We start from the raw sequence: 15057 nt of genomic DNA, 5'->3' as shown, positions 1-15057 counted from the left end.
TCCTATATTGATACCTTTTTATTTTATTTATTTTATTTAGCATTTGTTTACTGGGAAAATCTGACTTGTAACAAAGTCAATTTTCAGTGAGGCCTGAGACGAAATGCTCCAGATGCATGTTCTTGCTCCTAGCATTACAGATAAGACTTGTCAGGCTTGCAGGACTATGATTAGCTGGAAGCACTGAAGTCCCACGTTTGAGCACTGGAATGAATGTGGCTTTCCACCATTCATCTAGTGTGAGATCTTTTAAGAGTCTGATACTGAAAGACATGTCTAAGGGATCAGTCAACTCATGCTCATGCTAAACAGTAAGCAAACTTTAATCTTATCTGGCACCATAGATGTATTGCTCTTGGTCTCTGATAGTGCTTTGAGATTCGTAACTGAAGATGTGACTGGGTTGCATTTGTGTGTATGTGATCTGAGAATACAGGAGGAGTGAGGGTTTGAAGCTTGAGCAAAATTTATTTGCTTGTTGATTGTGTATGATCTCTCAGTCTGGTATGTGATATCATTTACTTTTAGCACTGTACAATGCTGGACATTCTTTTTGATATTCTTAATATTATAAAATAAAACTGTGTTGTCCTGCCCTATTTTCTTTCATTTCTGGCTTTGGATTCTATGATCAGTGCTTAAAGTTCTTCCTAACTTCTTGGAAACCAATTCTTTTTGTTTTGTCAGAATAATGTCTCTTTGGGAGTTCATTAAAACAAAATGAAGAGGATATAGAGAGGATATACGATACTCCATATATAGGGTTACTGGGAACAGCACTTGCTTCATTCAAGTGTCTATCCTTGACATTCTCATCTCTAGTTTGTGTATCCACTGGAGATTTTTTTCAACGTTGGTTAGGAGCTGCATTTTACATTTCTTTTCTGTCTTTTATACTTGTTGTCCATGTTTGGCTAGATTGGGTTCTAGTTTTGGAAATCTATATCATTTCTTTGTTAAAAGATGGAATGAATAAATACTTATATGTCAAAGAAGTGAAACAGAAGGTAAAACTACTTACTGGGAGCATTAAAGGCTGCAACACTTTGAGCTCTGCTGACCTTTGCAGCACCTGCAATGAGAAAAAAGAAGGACTTTATCATTGAGAAAGTAAAACATGAATACCCAATATAGTCCTTGTGTTGTATATTCTAGGTAATATATGGTATAACAGTTTATACTCCTAAACTGAGGAATGAGATAATCTGGACTGAAGGGTACATTAATGTCTGAGTGCAGGAAGTTTCTTGTAATGTTTACTGTGTCACTTAACATTTTTTGTAAGATAAGAATCATTACCAGAAGTTACTGTATATGTTGATGACAACCCACATTTTTTCAATTTCAGAACCTTTTATTGCTGCTTGATTAGAATGAATGCATGCCTGTTCAAAGGTATACACAAGACTATCAGTATTCCAATTCTCATTGTATAATGATATTGACTCAGGTCAGGAGAGATTTGTGAGCAAAAACTATTGAGGGGATGATAATGCAGCAGACTCAATGACCATGTTTGTTGAGATTAAAGGCTCATTACTTTCTGCAACACTGAACAAAAGTAAATATCAGAAATGAGTCTGCTTTTTATGAAAGTAAAATGGGCTGTGGAAGATAAAGGTACATTAGAGACAGTGAGAACAAGCAGAGTGAGGAACTGAAAATACAAAGAAACCAAAAGAGTTTTATTAAGATTAACTTCAAGATTGCAGCATCCATACAACAAGCACTCTCCAAGCACACAAAGATGTGAAGACAATTCACTTGTATAATCCTAAGCCAATGCATACACAAAATGTTCTTTAGCACTGCTTACATCCCTACCCTAATATTTTCTGCATTTATTCATGATTGAATCAATGCTCTTTACTCTGCTTCAGTGCTGGTGATATAAATATTATAGAAATACCTAAAAAATATGTTAACTGGACTGTTAAATGTCTGTGTATTCCAATGTGTGGTACGTGATTATAAGACTGAAGCTAGAAATATGTATTTTTTTCTAAATACTTTGCTTTCTACTGTTTATCTCTAATACTACATATGTTTATAGAATCCGAGTTTCAGAAGTTCATAGATACTTACTATGTTCTTGATCTTTGAGGATCTTTACCAGCCTAGCCCTGAATTCCCTCTGTGTTTCTAGGCTTAGTAATTTAGTAGCAAAGCACCTACATTTTGTGGCTATCTTGCTTAATCACAGTTGAGATAATCTTTTAGTATTGTGTGAAAATCCATGTATAGCAAATGTGAATAACCGTAACTGTGTATTATGTTATTTATATGATTCTCTTAGACAAGAATGAGAAATCAAGAGTAAAGGGACAGTTTCTCATCTATGCATTGACAATAAACTTGTAGAAAGTAAGCGACATGCTTAACCTCACATGGACAGGAAGTTTTCCCCAGGGAAGTGGTATTCTTTATGAGACATATCTATGCCTCATTAATGTTCTATTGAAGTTGCAGTAGAAGTTGTGGTCTGCAATGTGAGACTTGTGCCGGTATTGAAATAGTGGATGTGCAGAAGGTGTGAAAGGATGGGGACACTCTGTATGTCAGACAGAGATCTACACTTAGCAGCCTTTAGGAACTAAAAAAAGAAGGTCTGGGTTTTCAGGCAGTCACAGCAGCTATTATGATTTAATCCCTTGGTTTTCTTCTTGATAAAATGCAGTGGTAACTCAGGATAAATCTGGTATTTTGGACATGTACATGCCTTTGGGGCATTACATTCAATGATGGACCTATGAGTGCAGTGTAAAGCAGAATGATAACGTCCCTGGATTTGAATGTCATATTATTGCTAATCAGTTGTGGTTTAAAAAAGAATTTCCTCACAGCAGTCAATGTATGTTGTAAAAATGACCACTGATTGGCCCCTCACAACTGGGTTAATATTCCGGAGATTTTTCTTTCAACATAATAGTTGCAAAGGAAGTTTTTCTTTGCAAAGAATACATTTATGCACTTTTAGTTTTGAAGCATGGTTTTTATACCAGCTATTTGTACCATGATTTCCTGAGTGCTCTTGATGTCTTTCATAGTATTGATGACGGCACAGACTTTACAGTCATTTGGAAACTTTGCTAGCCAGAAACCTTGATAATTTGCCTCGATATCTGAGAATTGGAAGCCAAACAGGGGATACTGTGGACAAATCCCTGTAGTTATGCACTAGTGAGAGGCCCTTGGAGTAAAATGATCCATCCACCCTTACTACTTGTGTTTTATTTGGCACACAGTTTGTCAATCAAAGAGTTATATAAAGATTTACATTTAGCTGACTGAGTTTATTAACTATGATGGAAAAGGGGATGGTGTTGAATGCATAGTCATGCACTGTTTTGCTCTCATCCATTGCTTCTGTAACTTTTTTGAAGAGTTCTGTATTTGACAAATGTAAACTGAGGTCAGCAGTCTTTAGGTTCCTTATATCATTTTATATTAATCCTTTATTGATACATTTTAATTTTATTCATTTTATTTAGCATTGTTTACCAGGAAAGTCTAACTTGTAACAAGGCCAATTTTCAGTGAGGCCTGAGAAGAAATGCTCCAGATTCATGTTCTTGTTCCTAGCTTTACAGATAAGACTGTACAGGCTTGCAGGTCTATGATTACCTGGAAGCACTGAAGTCCCACGTTTGAGCATTGAAATGAATGTAGCTTTCCACCATTCATCTAGTGTGAGATCTTTTAAGAGTCTGATACTGAAAGACATGTCTAAGGGATGAGTCAACTCATGTTCATGCTCAAAAGTAAGCAAACGTTAATCTTATCTGGCACAGTAGATGTATTGCTCTTGGTCTCTGATAGCGCTTTGAGATTGGTAACTGAAGATGCGACTGGGTTGCATTTGTGTGTATGTGATCTAAGAATACAGGAAGAGTCAGGGTTTGAAGCTTGAGCAAAATTTATTTTCTTGTTGATCGTGTATGATCTCTTAGTCTGGTATGTGATATCATTTACTTTTAGCACTCTACAATGTTTGACATTCTTTTTGATATTCTTAATATTATAAAATAAAACTGTGTTGTCCTGCCCTATTTTCTTTCATTTCTGGCTTTGGATTCTATGATCAGTGCTTAAAGTTCTTCCTAACTTCTTGGAAACCAATTCTTTTTGTTTTGTCAGAATAATGTCTCTTTGGGAGTTCATTAAAACAAAATGAAGAGGATATAGAGAGGATATACGATACTCCATATATAGGGTTACTGGGAACAGCACTTGCTTCATTCAAGTGTCTATCCTTGACATTCTCATCTCTAGTTTGTGTATCCACTGGAGATTTTTTTCATCGTTGGTGCATTTTACATTTCTTTTCTGTCTTTTATACTTGTTGTCCATGTTTGGCTAGATTGGGTTCTAGTTTTGGAAATATATATCATTTCTTTGTTAAAAGATGGAATGAATAAATACTTCTTTGTCAAAAAAGTGAAACAGAAGGTAAAACAACTTACTGGGAGCATTAAAGGCTGCAACACTTTGAGCTCTGCTGACCATTGCAGCACCTGCAATCAGAAAAAAGAGGGATTTTATCACTGAGAAAGTAAAACATGAATACCTAATATCATCCTTGTGTTGTATATTCTTGGTAATATATGGCATAACAGTTTATACACCTAAACTGAGGAATGAGATAATCTGGACTGAAGGGTACATTAATGTCTGAGTGCAGGAAGTTTCTTGTAATGTTTACTGTGTCATTTAACATTTTATGCAAGATAAGAATCATTACCAGACGTTACTGTATATGTTGATGACAACCTATGTTTTTTTTTGATTTCAGAACCTTTTATTGCTGCTTGATTAGAAATAAAGCATGCCTGTCCAAAGGTATACAAAAGGCTATCAGTATTCCATTTCTCATTGTATAATGATATTGACTCAGGTGAGGAGAGATTTGTGAGCAAAAACTACGGAGGGGATGATAATGCAGCAGACTCAATGACCATGTTTGTTGAGATTAAAGGCTCATTACTATTTGCAACACTGAACAAAAGTAAATATCAGAAATTAGTCTGCTTTTTATGAATGTAATATGGGCTGTAGAAGATAAAGGTACATTAGAGAAAGTGAGAACAAGTAGAGTGAGGAACTGAAAATACAAAGAAACCAAAAGAGTTTTATTAAGATTAACTTCAAGATTGCAGCATGCCATACAACAAGCACTCTCCAAGCACACAAAGATGTGAAGACAATTCACTTGTATAATCCTAAGCCAATGCATACACAAAATGTTCTTTAGCACTGCTTACATCCCTACCCTAATATTTTCTGCATTTATTCATGATTGAATCAATGCTCTTTACTCTGCTTCAGTGCTGGTGATATAAATATTATAGAAATACCTAAAAATATGTTAACTGGACTGTTAAATGTCTGTGTATTCCAATGTGTGGTACGTGATTATAAGACTGAAGCTAGAAATATGTATTTTTTCTAAATACTTTGCTTTCTACTGTTTATCTCTAATATTACAGATGTTTATAGAATCCGACTTTCAGAAGCTCACAGGTACTGACTACATTGTTGATCTTTGAGGATCTTTACCAGCCTAGCCTTGAATTCCATCTGCGTTTTTAGCCTTTGTAATTTAATACCAAAGCACCTACATTTTGTAGATATCTTACACAATCACAGCTGAGATAATCTTTTAGTATTGTGTGAAAACCATGTATAGCAAATGTTAATAACCATAACAAAGGAGTATGTTATTTATATGATTCTACCTGTCCATCATAGACAAGAATGAGAAATCAGAGAGAAGAGTTTCTAATCCGTGCATTGACAATAAAGTTGAAGGAAGTAAGTGACATGTTTAACCTCACATGGACAAGAAGTTGGCTTCAGGAAGTGGTATTCTTTATGGGTCATATTTATCCCTCATTAATAATCTATTGAAGTTGCAGTAGAAGTTGTGGTCTGCAATGTGAGTACTTGTGCCGGTAATGAAATATTGGATGTGCAGAAGGTGTGAAAGTTTGGGGACACTGTATGTCAGACAGAGATCTACACCTAGCAGCCATTAGGAACTAAAAAAACAAAGGTCTGGGTTTTCAGGCAGTCACAGAAGCTATTATGATTTAATCCCTTGGTTTTCTTCTTGATAAAATGCAGTGGTAACTCAGGATAAATCTGGTATTTTGGAGATGTACATTCCTTTGGGGCATTACATTCAATGATGGACTTATGAGTGCAGTGTAAAGTAGAATGATAACATCCCTGGATTTGAATGTCATATTATTGCCAATCAGTTGTGCCTTAAAAAAGAATTTCCTCACAGCCATCGATGTATGTTGTAAAAATGACCACTGATTGGCCCCTCACAACTGGGTTAATATTCCGGAGATTTTTCTTTCAACATAATAGTTGCAAAACAAAGTTTTACTTTGCAAAGAATACATTGATGCACTTTTAGTTTTGAAGCATGGTTTTTATACCAGCTATTTGTACCAGGATTTCCTGAGTGCTCTTGATGTCTTTCATAGTATTGATGACGGCACGGACTTTACAGTCATTTGGAAACGTAGTTAGCCAGAAACCTTGATAATTTGCCTTGATATCTGAGAATTGGATGCCAAAAAGGGGATACTGTGGACAAATCCCTGTAGTTATACACTAGTGAGAGGCCCTTGGGGTAAAAGGATCCATCCACCCTTACTACTTATGTTTTATTTGGCACACAGTTTGTCATTCAAAGAGTTATATAAAGATTTACATTGAGCTGATTGAGTTTATTAACAATGACTGAAAAGGGGATGGTGTTGAATGCATAGTCATGCACTGTTTTGCCCTCTTCCATTGCTTCTGTAACTTTTTTAAAGAGTTCTGCCTTTGAGAAATGTAAACTGATGTCAAAAGTCTTTAGGTTCCTTATATCATTTTATATTAATCCTTTATTGATACATTTTTCTTTTATTTATTTTATTTTGCATTTGTTTACTGGGAAAGTCTGACTTGTAACAAGGTCAATTTTCAGTGAGGCCTGAGACGAAATGCTCCAGATGCATGTTCTTGCTCCTAGCATTACAGATAAGACTTACCAGGCTTGCAGGACTATGATTAGCTGGAAGCATTGAAGTCCCACGTTTGAGCACTGGAATGAATTTGGCTTTCCATCATTCATCTAGTGTGAGATATTTTAAGAGTCTGATACTGAAAGACATGTCTAAGGGATCAGTCAACTTATGCTCATGCTAAAAAGTAAGCAAACATTAATGTTATCTGGCAACATAGATGTATTGCTCTTGGTCTCTGATAGTGCTTTGAGATTCGTAACTGAAGACGTGACTGGGTTGCATTTGTGTGTATGTGATCTAAGAATACAGGAGGAGTGAGGGTTTTAAGCTTGAGCAAAATTTATTTTCTTGTTGATCGTGTATGATCTCTCAGTCTGGTATGCGATATCATTTACTTTTAGCACTGTACAATGCTGGACATTCTTTTTGATATTCTTAATATTATATAATAAAACTGTGTTGTCCTGCCCTATTTTCTTTCATTTCTGGCTTTGGATTCTATGATCAGTGCTTCAAGTTCTTCCTAACTTCTTGGAAACCAATTCTTCTTGTTTTGTCAGAATAATGTCTCTTTGGGAGTTCATTAAAACAAAATGAAGAGGATATAGAGAGGATATACGATACTCCATATATAGGGTTACTGGGAACAGCACTTGCTTCATTCAAGTGTCTATCCTTGACATTATCATCTCTAGTTTGTGTATCCACTGGAGATTTTTTTCAATGTTGGTTAGAAGCTGCATTTTACATTTCTTTTCTGTCTTTTATACTTGTTGTCCATGTTTCGCTAGATTGGGTTCTAGTTTTGGAAATCTATATCATTTCTTTGTTAAAAGATGGAATGAATAAATACTTCTATGTCAAAGAAGTGAAACAGAAGGTAAAACTACTTACTGGGAGCATTAAAGGCTGCAACACTTTGAGCTCTGCTGACCTTTGCAGCACCTGCAATGAGAAAAAAGAAGGACTTTATCATTGAGAAAGTAAAACATGAATACCCAATATAGTCCTTGTGTTGTATATTTGTGGTAATATATGGTATAACAGTTTATACTCCTAAACTGAGGAATGAGATAATCTGGACTGAAGGGTACATTAATGTCTGAGTGCAGGACGTTTCTTGTAATGTTTATTGTGTCCCTTAACATTTTATGTAAGATAAGTATCATTACCAGAAGTTACTGTATATGTTGATGACAACCCACATTTTTTCAATTTCAGAACCTTTTATTGCTGCTTGATTAGAATGAAAGCATGCCTGTCCAAAGGTATACACAAGACTATCAGTATTCCAGTTCTCATTGTATAATGATATTGACTCAGGTCAGGAGAGATTTGTGAGCAAAAACTATGGAGGGGATGATAATGCAGCAGACTCAATGACCATGTTTGTTGAGATTAAAGGCTCATTACTTTCTGCAACACTGAACAAAAGTAAATATCAGAAATGAGTCTGCTTTTTATGAAAGTAAAATGGGCTGTGGAAGATAAAGGTACATTAGAGACAGTGAGAACAAGCAGAGTGAGGAACTGAAAATACAAAGAAACCAAAAGAGTTTTATTAAGATTAACTTCAAGATTGCAGCATCCATACAACAAGCACTCTGCAAGCACACAAAGATGTGAAGACAATTCACTTGTATAATCCTAAGCCAATGCATACACAAAATGTTCTTTAGCACTGCTTACATCCCTACCCTAATATTTTCTGCATTTATTCATGATTGAATCAATGCTCTTTACTCTGCTTCAGTGCTGGTGATATAAATATTATAGAAATACCTAAAAAAAATATGTTAACTGGACTGTTAAATGTCTGCGTATTCCAATGTGTGGTAAGTGATTGTAAGACTAAAGCTAGAAATATGTATTTTTTTTCTAAATACTTTGCTGTCTACTGTTTATCTCTAATACTACATATGTTTACAGAATCCGAGTTTCAGAAGTTCATAGATACTTACTATGTTCTTGATCTTTGAGGATCTTTACCAGCCTATCCCTGAATTTCCTCTCTGTTTCTAGGCTTAGTAATTTAGCAACAAAGCACCTACATTTTGTGGCTATCTTGCTTAATCACAGTTGAGATAATCTTTTAGTATTGTGTGAAAATCCATGTATAGCAAATGTGAATAACCGTAACTGTGTATTATGTTATTTACATGGTTCTCATTGTGCATCTTAGACAAGAATGAGAAATCAAGAGTAAAGGGATAGTTTCTAATCCATGCATTGACAATAAACTTGTAGAAAGTAAGCAACATGCTTAACCTCACATGGACAGGAAGTTTTCCCCAGGGAAGTGGTATTCTTTATGAGACATATCTATGCCTCATTAATGTTCTATTGAAGTTGCAGTAGAAGTTGTGGTCTGCAATGTGAGACTTGTGTCAGCAATGAAATAGTGGATGTGCGGAAGGTGTGAAGGGATGGGGACACTTTGTATGTCAGACAGAGATCTACACTTAGCAGCCTTTAGGAGCTAAAAAAAAGAAAGTCTGGGTTTTCAGGCCGTCACAGCAGCTATTATGATGTAATCCCTTGGTGTTCTTCTTGATAAAATGCAGTGGTAACTTAGGATAAATCTGGTATTTTGGACATGTACATGCCTATGGGCATTACATTCAATGATGGACCTATGTGTGCAGTATAAAGCAGAATGATAACGTCCCTGGATTTGAATGTCATATTATTTCTAATCAGTTGTGGTTTAAAAAACAATTTCCTCACAGCAGTCAATGTATGTTGTAAAAATGACCACTGATTGGCCCCTCACAACTGGGTTAATATTCCGGAGATTTTTCTTTCAACGTAATAGTTGCAAAGGAAGTTTTCTTTGCAAAGAATACATTGATGCACTTTTAGTTTTGAAGCATGGTTTTTATACCAGCTATTTGTACCAGGATTTCCTGAGTGCTCTTGATGTCTTTCATAGTGTTGACGACGGCACAGACTTTACAGTCATTTGGAAACTTAGTTAGACAGAAACCTTGATAATTTGCCTTGATATCAGAATTGGATGCCAAAAAGGGGATACTGAGGACAAATCCCTGCAGTTATGCCTAGTGAGAGGCCCTTGGGGGAAAAGTATCCATCCACCCTTACTACTTATGTTTTATTTGACACACAGTTCTGCCTTTGACAAATGTAAACTGAGGTCAACAGTCTTTAGGTTCCTTATATCATTGAATATTAATCCCATATTGATACCTTTTTATTTTATTTATTTTATTTAGCATATGTTTACTGGGAAAGTCTGACTTGTAACAAAGCCAATTTTCAGTGAGGCCTGAGAAGAAATGCTGCAGATGCATGTTCTTGATCCTAGCATTACAGATGAGACTGGTCAGGCTTGCAGGTCTATGATTAGCTGGAAGCATTGAAGTCCCATGTTTGAGCACTGGAATGAATATGGCTTTCCACCATTCATCTAGTGTGAGATCTTTTAAGAGTCTGATACTGAAAGACATGTCTAAGGGATCAGTCAACTCATGTTCATGTTAAACAGTAAGCAATCTTTAATCTTATCTGGCACCATAGATGTATTGCTCTTGGTCTCTGATAGTGCTTTCAGATTGGTAACTGAAGATGTGACTGGGTTGCATTTGTGTGTATGTGATCTGAGAATACAGGAGGAGTGAGGGTTTGAAGCTTGAGCAAAATTTATTTGCTTGTTGATCGTGTATGATATCTCAGTCTGGTATGTGATATCATTTACTTTTAGCACTGTACAATGTTGGACATTCTTTTTGATATTCTTAATATCATAAAATCAAACTGTGTTGTCCTGCCCTATTTTCTTTCATTTCTGGCTTTGGATTCTATGATCAGTGCTTAAAGTTCTTCCTAACTTCTTGGAAACCAATTATTTTTGTTTTGTCAGAAGAATGTCTCTTTGGGAGTTCATTAAAACAAAATGAAGAGGATATAGAGAGGATATACGATACTCCATATATAGGGTTACTGGGAACAGCACTTGATTCATTCAAGTGTCTATCCTTGACATTCTCATCTCCAGTTTGTGTACCCACTGGAGATTTTTTTCAACGTTGGTTAGAAGTTGCATTTTACATTTCTTTTCTGTCTTTTATACGTGTTGTCCATGTTTCCTCTAGATTGGGTTCCAGTTTTGGGAATCTATATAATTTCTTTTGTTAAAAGACGGAATGAATAAATACTTCTATGTCAAAGAAGGGAAACAGAAGGTAAAACTACTTACTGGGAGCATTAAAGGCTGCAGCACTTTGAGCTCTGCTGACCATTGCAGCACCTGCAATCAGAAAAAAAGAAGGATTTTATCAGTGAGAAAGTAAAACATGAATACCTAATATCATCCTTGTGTTGTATATTCTTGGTAATATATGACATAACAGTTTATACGCCTAAACTGAGGAATGAGAAAATCTGGACAGAAGGGTACATTAACATCTGACTGCAGGAAGTTTCCTGTAATGTTTACTGTGTCACACAACATTTTTGTAAGATAAGAATCATTACCAGAAGTTACTGTATATGTTGATAACCCAGATTTCTATCATTTTCAGAACCTTCTGTAGCTGCTTAATTAGAACGAAAGCATGCCTGTTCAAAGTTATACACAAGACTATAAATATTCCAATTCTCAGCTTATAATGATCTTGACTCAGGTCAGGAAAGCATGGTGAGCAAATGCTAGGCAGGAGATCCTAATGCAGCAGACTCAATGACCATGTTTGAGGAGTTTAAAGGATCATTACTTTCTGCAACACTGAACAAAAGTAAACAGCAGATATTAGCCTGCTTTTTATGAAATTAAAAAGGGAGGGGGAAGATAAAGGTACATTAGATAGAGACAGAACAAGCAGAGTGAGGAACTGAAAGTAAAAAGACACAAAAAGAGTTTTATTAAGATTAACTTCAAGATTGCAGCATGCCATACAACAAGCACTCTCCAAGCACACAGACACGTGAAGACAATTCACTTGTATAATCCTAAGCCAATGCATACACAAAATGTTCTTTAGCACTGCTTACATCCCTACCCTAATATTTTCTGCATTTATTCATGATTGAATCAATGCTCTTTACCTTTAGTGCTGGTGATATAAATATTATAGAAATATCTTAAAAATATGTTAACTGGACTGTTAAATGTCTATGTATTTCAATGTGAGGTACGTGATTATAAGACTGAAACTAGAAATATGTATTTTTTGCTAAATACTTTACTTTTTACTATTTATCTCTAATATTACACATGTTTATAGAATCCGAGTTTCAGAAGCTCATAGGTACTGACTACATTGTTGATCTTTGAGGATCTTTACCAGCCTAGCCCTGAATTCCATCTGTGTTTTTAGCCTTAGTAATTTAATAACAAAGCACCTACATTTTGTGGATATCTTGCACAATCACAGTTGAGATAATCTTTTAGTATTGCATGAAAATCAATGTATAGTAAATGTGAATAACCATAACAATGGAGTATGTTATTTATATGATTCTTCCTGTCCATCATAGACAAGAATGAGAAATCCAGAGTAAAGAGAGTTCCTAATCCGTGCATTGACAATAAAGTTGTAGGAAGTAAGTGACATGTTTAACCTCACATGGACAGGAAGTTGGCTTCAGGAAGTGGTATTCTTTATGAGTCATATCTATCCCTCATTAATAATCTATTCAAGTTGCACCAGAAGTTGTGGTCTGCAAAGGGAGTACTTGTGCCGCTATTGAAATTGAGGATGTATAGAAGGTGTGAAAGGATGGGGACACTCTGCATGTCAGACAGAGAGATCTCCTCTTAGCAGCCTTTAGGAAATCAGAAGAAGCACTGGGTTTCCAGACAGTCACAGCAGCCATTTTGATTTAATCCCTTGGTTTTCTTCTTGATAAAATGCAGTGGTAACTCAGGATAAATCTGGTATTTTGGACATGTACATTCCTTTGGGGCATTACATTCAATGATGGACCTATGAGTGCAGTGTAAAGTAGAATGATAACGTCCCTGGATTTGAATGTCATATTATTGCCAATCAGTTGTGGTTTAAAAAAGAATTTCCTCACAGCAGTCGATGTATGTTGTAAAAATGACCACTGATTGGTCCCTCACAACTGGGTTAATATTCAGGAGATTTTTTTTCAATGTAATAGTTGCAAAGGAAGTTTTGCTTTGCAAAGAATACATTTATGCACTTTTTGTTTTGAAGCATGGTTTGTGCACCAGCTATTTCTGCCAGGATTTACTGAAAGTTTTTGACATCTTTTGGAGTGTTCATGATGGTGCAGACTTTATAGTCATTAGGAAACTTTGTTAGCCAGAAACCTTAATAATTTGCCTTGATATCTGAGAAGTGGATGACAAAAATGGGATACTGAGGACAAAGCCCTGTGGTTATGCACTAGTGAGAGGCCCATTGGTAGAAATGGATCCATCGACACTAACTACTTGAGTTTTATTTCTCACACAGTTTGTCATACAAAGAGTTACATAAAGATTTACATTTGGCTGAATGAGTTTATTAACTATGGCTGAAAAAGGGATGGTGTTGAATGCATTTCTATAGTCATGCACTGTTTTGCCCACATCCATTGCTTCTGTAACTTTTTTGAAGAGGTCTGCTAGGTTAAGTTGGCAGGATCTGCCTCTGACAAATCTAAACTGAGGTCAACAGTCTTTAGGTTCCTTGTATCCTTATATATTAATCCTATATCAATACATTTTTATTCATTTTATTTAACATTTGTTTACCGGGAAAGTTCGACTTGGAACAAAGTCAGTTTTCAGCAGAGGCCAGGAGATAAATGCTCCAGATCTCTTTGTTGCTAGTATTACAGAAGAGACAGGTCAGGCTTGCAGGTCTGTAATTAGCTGGAAGCATTGAAGCCCCATGTTTGAGCAAGGAAATGATTGTTGCTGTCCTCCATTCATCTAGTGTGAACGTTTTTTTGAGTCTGATACTGAAAACATCTGCTTCTATGTCAAAGAAGTGAAACAGAAAGTAAAACTACTTACTGGGAGCATTAAAGGCTGCAACACTTTGACCTCTGCTGACCTTTGCAGCACCTGCAATGAGAAAAAAGAAGGACTTTATCATTGAGAAAGTAAAACATGAATACCCAATATAGTCCTTGTGTTGTATATTCTTGGTAATATATGTTATAACAGTTTATACTCCTAAACTGAGGAATGAGATAATCTGGACTGAAGGGTACATTAATGGCTGAGTGCAGGAAGTTTCTTGTAATGTTTACTGTGTCACTTAACATTTTTTTGTAAGATAAGTATCATTACCAGAAGTTACTGTATATGTTGACATGAGTGAATGAGCGTTCCTTCGCTGAAGGTTGTGCGTTAGACCCGGCAAGCCAGTATGTAAAAATCTACTGCCAATCATTAGTGGACCGGAGTTCTGCTGTGGTGACCCCTAACTGGGAAAAGCCGAAAGACACAAGCAAACTGTATATGTTGATGACAACCCACATTTTTTTTCAATTTCAAAACCTTTTGTTGCTGCTTGATTAGAACGAATGCATGCATGTTCAAAGGTATACACAAGACAATCAGTATTCCAATTCTCATTATATAATGATATTGACTCAGGTCAGGAGAGATTTGTGAGCAAAAACTATGGAGGGGATGATAATGCAGCAGACTCAATGACCATGTTTGTTGAGATTAAAGGCTCATTACTTTCTGCAACACTGAACAAAAGTAAATATCAGAAATGAGTCTGCTTTTTATGAAAGTAAAATGGTCTGTGGAAGATAAAGGTATATTAGAGACAGTGAGAACAAGCAGAGTGAGGAACTGAAAATACAAAGAAACCAAAAGAGTTTTATTAAGATTAACTTCAAGATTGCAGCATGCCATACAACTAGCACTCTCCAAGCACACAAAGACGTGAAGACAATTCACTTGTATAATCCTAAGCCAATGCATACACAAAATGTTCTTTAGCACTGCTTACATCCCTACCCTAATATTTTCTGCATTTATTCATGATTGAATCAATGCTCTTTACTCTGCTTCAGTGATGGTGATATAAATATTATAGAA

At 35.8% G+C, this 15057-nt stretch overlaps 1 long non-coding RNA gene across 2 annotated transcripts in view; it reads right to left on the bottom strand.

The window, feature by feature from the left end:
- Positions 1-1014: 1014 nt before the first annotated feature.
- The window catches only part of LOC122809425, a 57556-nt gene continuing 43513 nt past the window's right edge, over positions 1015-15057 (bottom strand). The window contains exons 1-4 of one of the 2 annotated variants that reach the window (XR_006365899.1): positions 11242-11292; positions 7920-7970; positions 4464-4514; positions 1015-1072 (exon numbers count right to left, since the gene is read on the bottom strand). This is a non-coding gene — a long non-coding RNA (uncharacterized LOC122809425). Of the gene's footprint in view, positions 1073-4463; positions 4515-7919; positions 7971-11241; positions 11293-15057 lie in introns of those variants that run through there. The other variant, XR_006365898.1, reaches the window with a different exon arrangement.

Source organism: Protopterus annectens, chromosome 8.part0, assembly GCF_019279795.1.
Source record: "Protopterus annectens isolate FY-2018-M chromosome 8.part0, PAN1.0, whole genome shotgun sequence".
Lineage (NCBI taxonomy): Eukaryota > Metazoa > Chordata > Ceratodontiformes > Protopteridae > Protopterus > Protopterus annectens.
The sequence above is the reverse complement of the archived record's forward strand: the minus strand, read 5'-3'. Positions and strand labels throughout refer to the sequence as shown.